At 36.2% G+C, this 12,759-nt stretch overlaps 1 protein-coding gene across 7 annotated transcripts in view; it reads right to left on the bottom strand.

Moving 5' to 3' along the window:
* Positions 1-12,759, bottom strand: part of LOC131438062 (phosphatidylinositol 3-kinase regulatory subunit alpha) — an 88,546-nt gene that overhangs the window by 54,361 nt on the left and 21,426 nt on the right. The gene's annotated exons all lie outside the window — the stretch shown is intronic.

Below are 12,759 nucleotides of genomic sequence, written 5' to 3'. Positions count from 1 at the left end.
TCTGGTTCGAATGATATAATGGTATAAGTGATGTACCCGACAAAACACTCATTTTTACCGTGACATTTTCCTGGGGACTTCAACAAGCTTAGACTCATTGGGAACCTACTATTGAGCCATTGATTAAATTCGAAAATAAAATGGCTGCTCTTCCGGTTCCGGAGATATGATTTTATAAGTGAATTAACCGATAAAACGCACTTTTTCTCATCACTCAATTTTCTTGGAGATGGATGAACCAATTCAAACAACCTTAGGCTCATTTGAAAGCTGCTCTTAGTTCATTGATCGAGTTCGTACATCAAATTCCTGGAACTCCGGAATGGTGTGACGTAACCGACAGATCGTACTTTTTATCGGCATAATTTTTTTGCAGGCGACTCAACGAATTTTCATTATATAATGTCATTGATCTTGTTTGGGCGGGTTATGGCGACCATTTCCGGTTTCACAATACAAATGGTGACTTTACACTTTTTATATCTTTGTTTATTGCTGATATTTACTACCGTTTGAATGTTGATTCGAATTGGTGCAGATTATTCGACAAAATCAAGATGTGGAAAATTGGCTCAAGTAGCACGTTCCCCTGGTTATTTGAATATTTGTGCCTTAACTAGTTGATTTTTACTTTTCTCATATAGAAAGGTTTTGGCAATAACTGTGAAAACCGACTTTTGAACCGAGGCTCGGAGGGCTGAGTGTCATATACCATTCGACTCAGTTCGTCGATTACGCAAAATGTCTGTGTGTGTGTTTGTGTGTATGTAACGTTTTTTTGCACTAACTTTTCTCGGAGATGGCTGAACCGATATTCACAAACTTAGATTCAAATGAAAGGTCTTGTGGACCAATACAAAAATTCCTGAATATGATTTGGATCCGACTTCCGATTTCGGAATTATGTGCACCAATTTTTTTCGGAGATGGCCGAACCGATTTTCACAAAATTTTAAGAAAATCAGTTTCATTTTGATGAGTAAAGCCGATAATTGGTTTTGTAAATGTGTATGCCATTTTTTCGAACGACCTAAGAGCAAACAGATTTCAAATGATAATTTTGTATCTAGCATCATTATGGCTCATTCTAAAAATATGAACATATCTGTTTCGGGCATAAGCCAAATCAATCCTCAAATACAAATTCGAGTACTAATCTGGAAGAATTCTTAACGTTAGAAAGATAGTACCATAGCTCATGCAAATCCTGCTCCGTTCCAAACATAAAATCAAATTCTACAACTACATACAGTTCCAAATATTTGAGCCTACAAGTATGCAAAACGATTACTGCATTAAGTGTCACTTGCTAACATATAACATTGCGTATCGCGTTCGAATGGGTTTTTGTTGGAAAGTATTTTATTGCTTTTCTTTACAAAAAGGTAATAAAATTACTAGAAAAACGGACTAGACCCAATAGTGTTATATATCATTCGACTCAGCTCGACGAGATCGAAAAATGTCTGTGTGTGTATGTGCGTGCGTCTTTCAACGAATTTCAACCGATTTCAACAAGCTTAGGCTAGTTTGAAAGCTACTATTGGGCCATAGATCAAGTACAAAGATCAAATGACTGTGACTTCTGGTTCCAGATATATGACGGTAAAAGTGACGTAACCGACAAAACGCGTTGTTTTTTACCATTCAACTTTCTAGGAGATAAGTGAACAATTTGAATAAATTTAGGCTCATTTGAAAACTACAATTGGGTCATTGATAAAGTTTGAAGGTCGAATGGCTGGGACTTCTGGCTCCGGAGATATGATGATATAAGCGACGTAAACATCAGGGCTCAATACCGCTCAATTTTTACGGCTATGGATTAACTGATTCCAATAATTGTAAGCTCATTCGATACTAAAATTGGGATGCGAGTCGATTTCGAAGATCATATGGCTGACATGTCAAGTTTCAGAGATGTAATGGTACAAGTGCCGTAATCGTCAAATTATTTTTTTTGCCAGCCTATTTTTTTCAGATAACTTATCAGAACAAATTGGCTCAAATGGCACGTTCCCCTTGATATTTGGACATTTGTGCCTTTATCCACTTGGTTCGAGAAATGTTACTGAATATGTGATATAAAGGCTAAAGAATGCTTTTGTGAGCTACTCGAATCAATCTGAATAAATTGATGTAAAAAATGAACCCGAATAAGTGTCAGAAATTATCTTAATAAAAAAAAGCAAGACATATTTTATTTAGACTGTTTCGATGAAAGAGAAAGTCATTATCACCTTGTATTCCTGATGTACACGATTTTTACTGAATGGTTTCTCATACGAGACTGACGTTGTAGTATGAATGTCGTTTATAATCATAGATTCTAGTTATGTTACTGTCTCGCTTCCGCTTTGAATGATACATTTGAAGAGATACATTTGAACATTTTTATTTGGCTCATTGGCAATCCATTTTTTAATCGTATATCATTGTACAAATTAGGTGTTTTTCAATATCGGAAATGAATAGGTGTTATATATTGGATTGAAAATAGGTTGAGCAAAAGATTGAGATCTAAAAGGATTTTTGGAATCGGTTCGATTTTAGTACTAGAATTTCATTTATCATCTACGTTACGAACTAAATTGAAACAAAGGACCTGATTTGGCAACGAAATGCAGCTTAAATTTTTTACTTTTTTGAGTGGTTGTTGAAAATGAAAACTAATCAGCTTGATTAGATTTTTGGAAGCTTCGTACAAAACTATTTTGCTTTATCGATATTAATTAAATGCAAATTTGGTTGTTTTTCATATTTTGAACATTTTCATTTTCAGACGTGAATTCATCCGCTGTAGTCCGTGGAATTTAGAGTATCCCATATGAAACATAGCAAAAAAAAGACTCCACGAAAAAGAATAGTACGACGAGTTGTTTGCAAGTATTGAAATTAATAGCATTGCCAACGAAGATTTTCCATTAATCTGGTTATACGATCCGGCACCACTGAACTGTCACACCTTAACTCTTCTGCAACAACAACAACAACAACAACAACAACAAAAACGAACACAAAAAGAGCGAAAAAGCGATAAATCGGCGATATTGCGTGAAGCCAGCACTGCTGTACTGTGTGTGAAAACACCCAACGCCGGCCGCGGGGTCCTCCATGTTAGGCAAGCCAACCTGCTGAAAACGTTAGACAGAGAAATAAAGGAAAATCTATCTGCTCTGGTGCCATCCCGTTCACGCTCGTCCCGTAAGCAATGGTGCCGTTTTCGGAGAGATTTTTCGAGGAACCTCTCAAACCGACACCCCATCCTCCCGCACAAGCAGCCCCGCATACAACCAGGTGTTCCGTCCAATCGGTATGAGAAAGAGAGGGAGAGAGTAAACCTGCGCTATAGAGTTGCCACAATATTAGGGAAATCAGTACCAGATGATTTTCCACCATGACACTGCAAAGGGCATGAGAGAGAGAAAGGGAGAGGGTACGGCGTGGAAAGTGAAAAACATCTGATTAGTCGATTTTCCTTATGAATCAGATCAACGAACTTATCACCTGTCCACCGATGAGTTTCGGTGCAACGAGTGCGGCACCAGTGAAGTGAATTGAATGAAAAAAAAAACAAAAAATGTTACGCCGCTTGTTACCTGAACTCGTCAGGAACCTAGGCATATAACCGATACTCAACCAAACGACCGAACTGAACTGGGTTGGGTTTTTTTTCGCTATGCTCGGCTGTGAGCGTAAATTAGATTCTATTTCATTTCTGGTATCCACGAAACTGGACGGCATTGACTGGACTTCGCCGATGGAGCATCGTTCGAGCGGCAGCAGCACATTTAGTGGGTGGTGGATGGATGGGGAGATCGATTTTGTGTCCTCCGGATATTTCATATTTTTTAGCGCCGTTAAATAATCTGATTCGGTCCGGTTCAGCAGTCGAATCGTTTATCACATTAGTCTAGCTTAAGGATCAACTGGAAATATTGGAAAATTGGTACCATATTCGTAGTGGGCAGACCCGTCTTTTTTATCATGCTGGCGAATTTTGATAGGATAAATTATATTCAATATCTTCTGGCAGGAATCAAATTAAAATCGGTTTCGGTTTGAATCAATCGTACTAAAACATTTGAACACTTCTTTGAATATGATATTATTTTGAACATTAAATCGAAAATTATACAGAGATGGTTTCAGTTTCACCCAATGCATTGCAATAGTATGGCATTTTTCGTCAAAAGAAATGGAATTCGAACCCATTGGACATTGCACTTCGATGCGAAACAGAAAAGTGTTCTGTAAATAGCAGAAACTTTACGTCTACTGCTAGGTGGCATAATAATTCAACATAAACGGTTATGCACTGACGAGTCGAAGACGAAACGTAAAGAAAATATATTTCAATCCATTACAACAATCAAGAGATTTCATAAACTTTTCAATAACATTTTTCCATGAATACGACTTACTTTACTATGGGGCGCCTTTTCAAAAGTTTTTAATCGTGAATATCTCTCGTATTAACATAATTTTTGCAACATGCCATCGGATATATGATCATCAATTTATGACAACAGTTGTATGACATAATCACAAATAATTCAAAATCGATAATGCATAAAAGATTAACACTTGATATATTTCGTTCATTCTAGTCTGCGCAATTGACTGAGCAGGAATTAAAACAAGTGCATCATTCCGGTTGGTTCAGGTCCAGAGCAAGTTCCATTTCGAGTATCAAGAATTCAGTTCAGTATTGAATCAATCGCGGGACGTTCGCAGAGCCAGTTTCCCTTCAAAGAAGATCGATGGCTTCTTCTTTTTGCAACATGCCATCGAATATATGATCATCAATTTATGACAACAGTTGTATGACATAATCACAAATAATTCAAAATCGATAATGCATAAAAGATTAACACTTGATATATTTCGTTCATTCTAGTCTGCGCAATTGACTGAGCAGGAATTAAAACAAGTGCATCATTCCGGTTGGTTCAGGTCCAGAGCAAGTTCCATTTCAAGTATCAAGAATTCAGTTCAGTATTGAATCAATCGCGGGACGTTCGCAGAGCCAGTTTCCCTTCAAAGAAGATCGATGGCTTCTTCCTGCTGCTGGTCGTTTGCATTGGAGCAAAATACAACGAAAAATGGGTAACGATGGGGAACATTATGCAAAATCAGTCCTTCTAATGGCTTCAAATGTTATCTAAACAATTTTAAAGATTGTTTCTCTGCAAAACGGAGATAAAAATCATCAGTTTTGTGTAAATCTAGAATAATTTGATTGGCTTTGTGCCAAATCAACACCAAACGTGTGCGAATAGAGCTTTCGACTGCTTCGAGTTCTGAGAAAAATGCTCCGTACAGTGTTTAATATCAGCATTTTGATAGTTTCTTCCACTGCAAGTCCGAAATTAAATAAACGACATCCAAATTCTGTCTGTTGCTATTTTTGTGGCGGTTGGGACCACCCATTTGTGAAAAAGCTACTAACGAAATCACGTAAAAAGAAAACCCTCTACCAAAGCAGATTCAGTATTGAATCAATTCGCACAGGAAGCAGCTCTGCTGCGGGACGTTAAAACAAGAGGAGAGATCGCATCATCCAGGTGCAGGTTGTTTGATGCATTAGAGTAAAATACAATGGAAAATGGACAATGATGAGGAACATTATGCAAAACTAATCCCTCTAATGGCTCCAAATGTTATCTAAAGAACTATTAGAATTACCTATCTGTTGAAATATGCAAATCAGAAGTGAATATAGTCAGTTTTGTGAAGGTTCACAGTCTGATACATTCTAATTAGAATTAGAAAAAATGTGAAGTATTTCGTAACTCTTCTTAAATTAGATTTTCTGTGTATTGGTTCGGATGCAAATTGTTGACTTCAGAGTGTCGGGTTCGGGTCGGGCATGGGTAATTTTTTTTTTAATTTGGTCGAGTTTGGTGCAATGATTTTGTTAGCTAAGAACCGGCTGCGAAGTCTTTTGAAAAAGATTGTCAAATTTCACAAACGGAATGTAATTTCAAGCTATTGTTTTGCTTGTCTGAGGAATATGTTTGGCATTGGTTGCATAGACTTTTCAGGGACACCTACTATCAAGAGTAATAATGTTTATTATAGAACACTATAGAGAAGAAAATATTGATGAAAGCAGTTAACACTTCTCTAATGGACTACCTAATACAAAACTACAGATCTCAATTTATTTTATTTTGGAGCAGGGAAAAGCCTGATGGAGATGAAATTTGGCAATCTCTCTCTCTCTCTCTCTCCAGCAGGCATAAAACCTCCTCATCATTTGTATCAACAGATTACAATGATGCAACAGATACATTTGGCCTTAACACTAACAATTAAAACTAAATCTATAACCCTATCTATAACTAGTTGATGACACTAAGCATAACAGGGCAGTAATAGCGCTGTTCTTAAAAAGTGAGAGAAAATAAAAAAGTGAATAGGTAAATGTTATATAAGGGTGTGGGGTGGTAAACGAGAGTGGGCTGGCTAACGACGGTGTTAGAATCGGCATGTAGATCTAATTAGTGACCAAAAGATGGTGGAAGACAAACAAAACGACGGGGTTAAAATCGGCATGAAGATCTGGTTAGTGATCGAAAAACGGATGGTGGATGACAAAGAATAAGTAGAAGGGACGGCCGAGTAATCTACAACGAACCCAATTTTTAATCCAATCCAAACCAGAAGAATCTTTATATTCACTAAAAATTAACGGAGGTTACTATCGCGCTGAGCCCACAATAAAACTGTAACGTAAAAATTTCACAAGAAAAATTTCGATTTTAAGATAAAAACTAAAAAAAAAATTGTTCTGGTAACACAGGTTGAAGCTCTAGATATTCCGTCATGAAAACAAACCAATCTCATTGAGTTTAGTTTTTTTATCACCTTAATTTTCGGAAATTTAACTAAAATTATTAATTGCACTTCTTCAGCACCACTAGTCAAAATGATTCATTTTTACAGTTGACCTAAATCGTATTCAAAGCAGTCTGACATATTTTTAAGTGCTAAATCATGTAAGCTTTCACATCTCTTTGAAAGGCTGAGTATGTTTGCAACATATTTAAATTATTCATGCACAATCAAGTAATTTTACGCATGACGTTTTTATGAATTGAGTTGAACTTATATTGGTACCATTTGAAAATTTCATAATTTTTGGTTGTGCATACGCAACTTTTTTTTGCAATCCTTAGAGACCTAATTTGTCAAATGACGGAAATTCCATTTGTAATAACTTTATGCTCGATTATAATGAATTTTACTGGTTCCCACTAAAATTTGCATTCAGCTAGCAAAAGCAACTGTATGAATTTAGATGCTAAACCATGTACCAGTTAAGCAGATGTGTGCTTCTGTGGTTCAGTCGATTAACGGAAGTACTTTGTAATCTAATGATTCTCGGTTCAAGTCACCGCTGCCGCCATCATATTTTTTTATTTCAATGAATCTCGTGTCGTGGAATTTTACAATAACACAATATTACATGTTCTTGCACGTAAATTTGCGTGAACTTCGACGCTCTTTTTATGTTCATCTTATAAGATATAAAATCACAAGATGTTTTCGAAGTGTGTGGGATTAGATTTCCGAAAAATAAACAGTGCTTACCAGCTTCATAGGTGTAACCTTTTTTCTTAGTAACAGCCTAATGCCCATTTTTGTTTTGTTTCGATTCTAGAGATTTTAAACACCTAAAGGTCATTCGTCACTTCAGACCAGAAAATTTTTCTGACCTATGTGTGGGGTTGGGAATCGAACACAGGCAGGCTGAGTGGAAGGTATCGACTTACTCGTCACGCTATACCTGTCTCCGACTGATGATCATTGGTTTTATCATTGATTTGAAAAAAAATAATAGGACAAAAAAACAATACATTACAAAACACAGTATCGCGATTTTTGTTCATACTTGCTCGCAATCGAACCCACTGAGTAAGTAATAGTTTCTAGTGATAGAGTACTCAAAAAATGATATTAGAACACAAATTCACTAGAAGGTTAGCCTTTTTGGATGCCCATTTATTTACCAAATGTTGTAGATTCGTCAGGAATACACACTCAGCGTTTGCAAATTTCTTTATATTCTCATAATCACAAAATATAAACATGATGCAAGACATTCCAAAGAAGCATTAATATTAAAATGAGTTGCACCCGAAAAACTCAAATCTTTAATGTCTATTCATCAATGATACCGATTTGATTTATTAAACAAACTAATGCATAAATTTTTATTAATTTGGCTGTTACACACAAGTCCTGCTTTGTGATTTTTTTTATGCGAATTTGCAATGGTTTTCAATTTTGGACTTTCGTCCCAAGGTCGAAACATAACAAAAAAATGTTTTGATGAGATGACATCATGACGTTTCATGAATTTTTAGGTCATCTGACAACATATTTTCCAGTAGTTTGTGGTTTTATTTTAGGCGAATTTCCAAAGTTATGTGATTTTCATGCGAATTTTCAAACATGCATAATTGAATTTGCAATTACAAATTTGGACTTTCCGAAATCGATTTTTATTTGTGTATTGTACCAAATGTTTTAGAAGAGCTAGGAACGTCGATCTCGAAACACTTTTTTTTAAACATTTTTCTTAAGTCCCAAAGAGTCAACTAAATTTTTTTTATAGATACCAGCAGATCTCGTAGTTTCGTGCATTTCTGAGACGTAAAAACGAATTTCCCATAATTTTGAAAAATCGCATAAAAACCGCAGAGCTTTGAAAATTCACATAAAAAACCACATGACTTTGTAAATGCGCATGAAAAAAAACGAATAAGAAAAATCGAGTGTACACAGAAAGCTGCTTTGATTCACCCAGTGATGTAATGATGAACTTCCCCCAATTCCAACTATACCGAAATCGAAACCAGACATAACTGAAGTGAATTTGATTAGCCAGCATCTAAAACAAGCTGCAAATTTTTATTATTTTGATTTTAGTTCATCTCACTATAATTCTGGAACCGAAGGACGAATCTGGCTAAAACTAAATAACACCGACTCCGACCTAGGTTCGATCCCCAATCCCGCATATAGGGTCAGAAAGCTTTTCTGGCTCGAAGAGGCGGATGACCTTGTGGTTAAAACTTCTATAATTGAAACAAAAAAAACCACTTATCTTCAGGGTCACCCGATTACATTCATGTTTCGAAAAGCCGGTTCAGCAATCTCTGAGAAATCAATGTGAATTCCATTCTAAAATCTTTAAGGGGCAATTTACAGAGGTATCTAGCGATAGCGAAGAAAACTCCTTCTTGCGTTTGTTTTCAACAATGGCTGTTTTCCTAAGATTGTAAGTAGACCCTTAAACGCATTACTACGGGAGATTTCAGAGCCGCAAGTTCAGTTTGAAGACACACGCTTCTATTTGCATCGTTACTTAGAAGAACACAATCTTGAAACTGGAATTACCACATACCAACATACTATTTCGGAGCCGAATCGAGATAAAATTCGATTTTTATAAGGCCATAAGACCTTCATTTGAATCAAAGTTAGTCTGAGTCTGTTCAGGAAAGTCTGAGAAAAATAAGTGATATTATTTTCATTTTTTTGAGAACATATCACCCAATAATTCCGGAACCGAAAGTCGAGTGTGATTAATTAAATTCAAAACTCTGAATTGAAAATCGTATCAACAATCTTTAAGAAAATCAAGGGGAATTATTTGTAACATACAGGTATTTTACGATCTTTGACGAACTCTGTCGAATGGTATTTGACTCTTGACCCTCAACACCAACGGTTTGAAAATCGGTTTTTACTGTAATTGTATACAATGTCTCTATGAGATAAGTAAAAAAAAGCTAGATAAAAAAAAAGATAAAAAAAAAATTAATGACGGACCATATAGGAAACAAAGATCCGACCCCCTTCCAGAAATTATCAAAAAAATAGATAAAACCCTCATAGAATGTAACCCTAACTTCGATATCAATCTCAGCCGCCTCAAAGTTCCTAACCCTTCATTACCAAAAATCAAAGGATTACCTAAAGTCCATAAACCTGGGAATGAAATAAGGGAAATCATCTCTTCAGTAGGAGCCCCTACCCAAAAAATCTCCAAATGGCTAGTGGAAGAATTCAAAAATATGCCGAAAAAGTTTTTTAGTAGATCCATTCCCAATACACAAGAATTCGCTACTCAACTTCTGAACTCAGGTGAAATCGAAGATGACGAAATAATGGTATCTTTCGATGTATCCTCCTTATTCCCAAGTGTCCCGGTGAAGGACTCAATCAATCTGTTGGAAGATTGGTTAGTTAAACAAAAGAGTAGTAGTTTATGGAAATGCAAAGTAAGGTCTTACCTTACTCTAACCCGGCTTTGCATGGATGTAAATTATTTCAAATTCAGAGGGGAATTTTATAAACAATTACAAGGGGCCCCAATGGGTAATCCGCTCTCCCCATTTTTATGCGAATTATTTATGGCAAACCTCGAAGAACTTTTAAATAAACAAGGATTACTACCTAATCGCTGGTGGAGATACGTTGATGATATATTTTGCATCATCAAGCGTAACGATTTGGAAAATTTTTGGATACAATCAACAATTTACATAGGAACATAAAATTCACCTGTGAGAGGGAGACAAACAACAGTTTACCTTTCTTAGATGTTCTTATTATACGGGAGGCGAAAACTTTATCTTTCCAAATATATAGGAAGCCAACCAATACAGAGCGAGTTATACCTAATATTTCTAACCATTCTCACCAACACAAAATGGCAGCATTTCACCATATGTTTCACAGAATGCTAACATTACCCCTCAGAGATGATGCGGTAGTGAAAGAGAAAAATTTTATCTTCGAAATTGGAAAGCTCAATGGATATCCGGAGCGCTCAATCCAAACAATCCTCAATAAGAAATTAAGATCATTGAAAAAATTATCACTTACAACTTTGACCCCCCTATCAGAAACCCTGAAAAGAATATCGGTAGACTTCAACTCTAACATGGCATATCCACTTAAATCAAAATTAAAACCCTTTGGCTTGGATTTAGTGTTCAGTAGTACTAGCAACCAGTTGAAAACTTTACTAGGATCTACTAAAGATCCTACTGACAAATTGAAAAAATCGGGGGTATACAAAATTTCATGTTCTCATTGTGATAAATTATACATTGGACAAACAAAGAGATCATTAGATATCCGTTTCAAGGAACACATAGCGGAAATAGGGAAAGCATCCAAGGATCTGGAACGGGGTTTATCACACTATTTCAAGTCGAAAGTAGCTGAGCATGCCTTTTCCGAAAACCATGATTTCACTACAAATGACATAAAAATTTTAAGACAAATTTCCAACCCATGGAAATTAGATTCGGCAGAAAGTCTGGAAATTTTCAAACATAATTCCACTTCTTTACTAAACAGAGACCAAGGAAATAGGTCTTCCTGGCTCTTTAAGTTACTACCTACACACAGGGGACAGACAAACATAAACGAAGTAAATTTCAAATTAGTGTATGAATCGGTGAAATGATTATTTGGTAAAATGGTTCTTGGCAAAATGTCCCATTCGACGACATGGCTTTCGGCGATGCGACCCGGATCCGGTCAAAGCAGCTTCTACAAGGTTATTCATTTCAAGGCACAAGAAAAACAGGAGCACAGCGAGTAGAGGAAAGATTTACGAAGTAAATCTTGCTACATGGTAGAAATGGCCGGGTTTTGGGTATTTTTACTCGAAATCCGACCTGATCCCGAACCCAACGGATACGAATCCGGTACGAAGGTACAAAGAACACCACAGGACTAGGCTGATTGATAAGCTAAGTAATTTTTTCAACAAATCTACAGACAAATATGACAATTTTGTTGTATTCTGTTTTAACTCTAAGCTTGTGGAACAAAATTAGTTCCACGCGTTTTTACTCCGTTATGAAAGCTCTATGAAAATGATCAAACATTGACCGTTTGTTTTACGTAGACTTCATCTTCAATCCATGGATTTTAGGCGTTTCATTCGTAGATGCAATTCAATCCACAAAACTGATCGGTTTCAATTCGAATTGGCCTTGAAAAACATTCTGAAGAAAATAAAAAAAAGGTTGCAACAAAACCGTTTGGTTCAACATGGAGAATTTATAAAAACTATCTGATTTTTTTGGCAAAGTTTCTTCAATTATGATGAGTACGGCTACGAACTTCGATCGGGTTATGTGTAACGATGTAGATTGACGACTGTTTGTTATCTAGAACAAACGTGGCTAGTAACCAATTTGGTTAGGGACTAGGTGCTAGTATCATTGGGAAAATCGCGAAAAGTTCCGACATTTTCTGCTACAAAAAAAAAGCGAATGTGCAAATGTCGACTTAAAAAGCGAAAAGAAAAACAACCTCATTCGAAGAACAAGCATTTTTTCAATCCACACCAAGCATTACTAATGGCTAAATTTTCATCGGTTTAACACTGATAAAGAATGAAGTACAAACAGATGAGTACTGAAAATTATCTTTGCGGTGACGTCAATCAGGTGATTGGACCGAAGATTGCTCAGAAGCTAATACGACCTTGAGCTATTTTGCAAAAGTTCCCGTTTATTATCCTTCCCTGATAACGTAGCTCAGCATTCCGGTGTTTGGTTGACGAAAAAAAAACATAACGCTAGATCTTAACGAAACAAGCGAAAAAATGGAATCGAATCAGGAATTTTGTGCAGAGCCTGGATACCAGCTTTCCCATTTTTTTTTCAAGGACATAAATTATGAGCATGAATTGAGAATTGATAAAAATGTCAGTAAATC

The sequence above is a fragment of the Malaya genurostris genome, chromosome 3 (assembly GCF_030247185.1).
Source record: "Malaya genurostris strain Urasoe2022 chromosome 3, Malgen_1.1, whole genome shotgun sequence".
Taxonomy (NCBI): domain Eukaryota; kingdom Metazoa; phylum Arthropoda; class Insecta; order Diptera; family Culicidae; genus Malaya; species Malaya genurostris.
Note: the sequence above shows the minus strand (reverse complement) of the source record. Positions and strands in the feature narration are given on the sequence as shown.